The following is a 5,297-nucleotide window of genomic DNA, read 5'->3' as shown; positions in this document are numbered from 1 at the left end:
CCTGCTTAAAATAGGATTTTTTTTATTTATTTTATAAAAGTTTGTTGCCTCAAGGCAACATTGTACAACAACGGACAATTTTAAACATTTGACATTTTCATGTAGAAAAAATATATTTATTGAAAACATCGATTAACTTAACCAGACACCTGAACAAACACATTTATCCAGTTTATAATGTATTACAAATTTCATATTTAATAAAAAGTAACATTTCAAATTCAGCTGTTCAGGCAACATTGTACCATCGTGGAACACAAGTATTACCAAACCATCACATCAAGTTATCATATCAATATATCGCGTCAAGTTATCATATCAATATATCGCGTCAAGTTATCATATCAATATATCGTGTCAAGTTATATCAATATATCGTGTCGTTATCATATCAATATATCGTGTCAAGTTATATCAATATATCGTGTCAAGTTATCATATCAATATATCGCATCAAGTTATCATATCAATATATCGTGTCAAGTTATATCAATATATCGTGTCGTTATCATATCAATATATCGTGTCAAGTTATATCAATATATCGTGTCAAGTTATCATATCAATATATCGCATCAAGTTATCATATCAATATATCGTGTCAAGTTATATCAATATATCGTGTCAAGTTATCATATCAATATATCGCGTCAAGTTATCATATCAATATATCGCATCAAGTTATCATATCCATCTTCAATCTCTCCCTGCCAGATTGACACGATGACCTCATCTTCCTCATCACATGACACCTCACCCTCATCGGTTGGGTTTTATACCTTTTTTAAAGTACTATAGAAAATGTGCAGATCTTAATATATGCAGTTATAGTATGTGAATTATTAATCTTGTGCATTATAAAATCATACAAAAACGCAAATACATTTTGAGAATTCCAGCTCTTGTCTTTTCCTTACAAAATATACTACATTTGTTTCCAATAGTCTGGAATGTCCTTATGCAATTTCATTATGGTACAATGTTGCCTTGAGGCAAAACATTTGATATATAAAATATAAAGTTCTTGAAAATACTTCTTTACTTACCAGTGAAGGTGACTCATTTTTTGGGGGTGATTAACTGGACAGAAATTAGTAGCAAAAAAAACTTTTCATTGGAGAATATATGGAGCCATGTTACCTGTGCTGAAAAAGGACACAAAATGGACCCATGTGGGTCATGTGACCAATTCTTTTGCACTTTCATTGATTAGCATTTAAGGTTCCCAAGATAGGTTTGACCAATAAATTGGTTTAATTTTATTAAAAATTAACTAAAATAGACATTTGCCTGGAGGTAACACCATACCACAGAGGGTTAATGCACTGTTAACATGAACAGCTGGATTTATATGAATTAACGTTAAAGATTAACTAATACAGTAACAAATGTAATGCTCATGATATTGTGAAGGGTTACCAAGAGTATTGTACAAGTACTTTATTTTAAACCTTTTCATTGACATCTAAATCAGCCGAGCAGCCAAAACCCATTACAGTCAAATACACAAGACTTAGAGTAACAACTCAGCCTTTATTTCAAACTCAACTCATTTACAAAGACCATCCGATCTGTTGATTTAACATCTCACACAGAAAACACATGTCCAGCCAATCAGAGACCTGCATTACATCTGTGCATCAGATGAAACTCCAGCACATCTGGAAGTGCATTTGCTTTGGTCTCCAGAATTACACAAGTCACTGAAGGTCAACATTACTCTGTTCCTGTGGTAGATTTGACCTGGACGTCCCAGAGTCCCACGATCGGCCTTCACATACTAACACTAAAAATACACATTTTTAACATCTGTAAACGTTGTGTTAGATCGCCAACCTCTTAATAAAAGAGAAGGGTTCAGGAACAGATCGTCACACCTTTCCTACAGCGAGAAAAGCACAGTCAAACACAAATCATGACGTTAGCGGTGAATATAGAGAAGTGTAGCAGGCTTCTTTGTCAGATTTATGTAGACTGTCCCAACAAAAATCAGTGCCAACCCTGCAGATGCTCTGCCAAGATTTAAAGACATCACAGAGAAACGCTTCAGCCATGATGGTATCGTCTTGGGTCATAATGCTGAGGGTCAAAGGTTACCTGCACTAGGAGGATCTCAGCGGACCGTCAACACCTCATCATTCATTTCATCCTGCAGAGATGGAGACAGATCAGTCAACATACGGCATTCACAACCCGTTTCACCGCCATAATGTGCCCGCTATAGGGGTGAATTCAGTGTTGATCATGAAGTGTTGAAATTAAAGCCGCTTTAGTGACGTCAGCCAAACATCACGTGTAGCTAGATCACGGTGTCAAAGATAGATTAATCTAATGGGATTCTGGCAGTTCAAATTTGAATTTTTTGACAGTTGGGAGTTTCAACAGTCTTTGCTTGTTTGAACAGCCAATGAAAGTCTAGAGCTGCGTCCGAAACCGAATACTTCTCTACTATATAGTATTCGAAAACAGTCGGCGAAAAGTACCCCGATGACCTACTACTTCCAGCGAGATTCTGAAGTGTGCATACGATGGACACTTTACTTTCCCATGAGGCCACAGGAGACAGTCTATGAATGAAGGTGATCATAGATATATACATAATAAAGGCTAGATGTCTTAAGGCAGAGTCTCTAACGTCATCACCGGCGGCCATCTTGTCACAGGCAGGGCTCTGTGGCTCCTGATGTAAGGTGAGTGATCTGAACACAAATACTCTTCTCACTGAAATCTGGACGGATTTACAAATAGTTTGGTTTCTTACAAACGTTAACGTGGCTATAATTATGGATGCTTGAACAAATGAATTTTCATAAGTATGCAGTGTCATAACTACATCTGACGTTTATAACAAACCAAACAGTTTGAAAATCGGTAGAAAAGTGAGCAAGTTATGGTTATTTAAAAAGTGCAAACACCATGAAAACACAATGTTAGGAGTGAGCGAGCTGACTGAGACAAGATGGCCGCCAGGAGCGGACGTCGACCTCCATTGGCCAGCAGCGGACGAGACATCTAGCCTTTATTATGGATATCTATGGAGATGATGGGACGCAACTGACACTGGTAGGTCACATGATCATGACAACATGGCGGTTGTAGTACGTCCGGATTACATTCATACTATATAGAACGTACTTTAACGGTTGCGAAGTTCGTTCAAATTCAAGCGTAGTACCTACTCACATAGTACACAATTTCAGACACAACCTATGAGATTTCTAAATTGACAGTTGGAGTTTGAACAGGGATTTTAAAATTTGACAGTTGGAGTTTAAATTGGAATTTTTTAATTGACAGAATGTTAAAAATGAGCCACTGTCAATTTAAAACTCCAACTGTCAATTTAAAACTCCCGTTCAAACTCCAACCGTCAAATTTAAAACTCCCGTTCAAACTCCAACTGTCAAATTTAAAACTCCCCGTTCAAACCCCAATGGACAAATTTAAAAATCCCATAGATTTTCATTGATGGACTGTTCAAACGAGCAAAGACTGTTGAAACTCCAACTGTCAAAGTCAGTCAATGTGATTCTCAAGTTAATTACCATGAAGGAAAACTGTAAGTGGATCAGTCTGAAGATCTGAGCAGAGTTTGGTGTATGTAGCTTGAAAAGTCTAGGCAGTAGCAGCATTTAGAAACTTTAGTCCAAGAAGAATAAGCTTAAATAGTACATTAGATCAATAAGTTGCCAAGCCAAGAACTAGAAGAATGTCCTGTGGCAGTGTGGGCCCTCAGACTAGGGCCGGCTCCTGTAGTGAGCACAGTCCACTCTCAGAGGGCCCGGAACAGCCAGTGCTCCACACAGGACTCACTAAAACAGCCAGACCTGATGGAGCACAGACGGCCACGCCTTCCTCTCCCAGCAGAGTAACACTAGCTCAGGCACGGGCTAGCCTGGACAGCTGACTACCGCTGGGTCCTCTCACACACACACACACACACACACACACACACCAGCAGAGTAACACTAGCTCAGGCACGGGCTAGCCTGGACAGCTGACTACCGCTGGGTACACACACACACACTCACCTTCTCAGAGATACAGCAGCTCCGGCTTCATCTGGAGTCAACACCGCATTCAGCCACCTAAAGAAACACCAACACACATGTCAACACACTGCTACGGGAGGGCACTTAAGATCATGAGAAATTATAATATTTTATAATTATCATTTAAATCTGACCAATTTTCAAATTGGGTTATAAAAATAATATCTCAGGAAAATGTTATGGGTTTTCATTCAAGCCCAATAGAGGACACCGGGACTTATATCATGTTTATCAGGCATTCTGGGAGACACAACAAGTGAATACGGAAGGAAATTACATATAACAATTATGAAAATGTTGTAAATTAGTACACATTACTCCCATTTACATGTTGCTCCAAGTACACAATATGCAAATTAGAGACCGTGTGTAGATACATTGAATGGGAAATCTCACGGGTGGCCATTTTACCCACATATTGCATAAGTAAAAGGGTATATCAATTCACTCGGTTAAATCTTTCATAATATAGTTGAGAATCATATATACAGAGTTTAGTAAAAAAAAAAAACTAATAAAAAAAAAAACTTGATTGGTGAATTACTTTTTTTTGTCCATTTTGAGTCCCGGTGTCCACTTACGAGGACATAACATTAATAAAATATATAATTATTAATATTTCCATTTGTTTATTATGCCCTATAAACAATGTAACAACATGAAAACAAATATTAAATTCAAAAGACTTAGGAGGTTAAAATAAATTCTGTTTTAAAGTACTGAGGAAAAACCACGTGCTACTGAACCCTGCGCGCGCTCAAACGCGCAGCACGTTTAGAAGCAGCCATCAACTCAACTGTACCTTGTCCAAACACTTCTGTAACTACACTAATTGTACTATCTTCGATGTTTTAGTTATATTTACCGTCTTGCAGCCATCTGACCTCCTCATCTTCATGTGTCCTGGTTAGCGTCCACTGCGACATCGCGAAATGAGAGAACGCACAAGAGAACGCGTCGCTATTTATAGCGCTGCTCCACACACCACCGAAGAAGAGCGCGCGTGACGTTACGCGGTGACGTCTGATTCGCGAATCACTCGCTCTTATAAACCGATTCATTCGAATCGATTCGCAAATTCAAAGCTTTTTAAAATATATTTTCGGACACAGATCCGTTTCTAAGCACAACATCAACACTCGTTCATAAACATGGAATTTGGAGAATTAATTTACAGTCGAAAGTAAATATTTGATTTCCTGCAACATAGGCTACAGATGATAGTATTTGATTAATATAGTATTT

The 5,297-nt window shown here is 38.0% G+C and overlaps 1 long non-coding RNA gene across 1 annotated transcript; it reads right to left on the bottom strand.

The window, feature by feature from the left end:
- On the bottom strand, positions 1-5,041 carry LOC307139345. The gene is made up of 3 exons (XR_013818113.1): positions 4,918-5,041; positions 4,032-4,088; positions 1-2,149 (listed from the first exon to the last, which is right to left on the bottom strand). It is a non-coding gene; the product is annotated as an uncharacterized lncRNA (long non-coding RNA).
- Between the last annotated feature and the right edge of the window lie 256 nt (positions 5,042-5,297).

This window comes from Gobio gobio, assembly GCF_949357685.1.
Source record: "Gobio gobio genome assembly, chromosome: 16".
Classification (NCBI taxonomy): domain Eukaryota; kingdom Metazoa; phylum Chordata; class Actinopteri; order Cypriniformes; family Gobionidae; genus Gobio; species Gobio gobio.
Note: the sequence above shows the minus strand (reverse complement) of the source record. Positions and strands in the feature narration are given on the sequence as shown.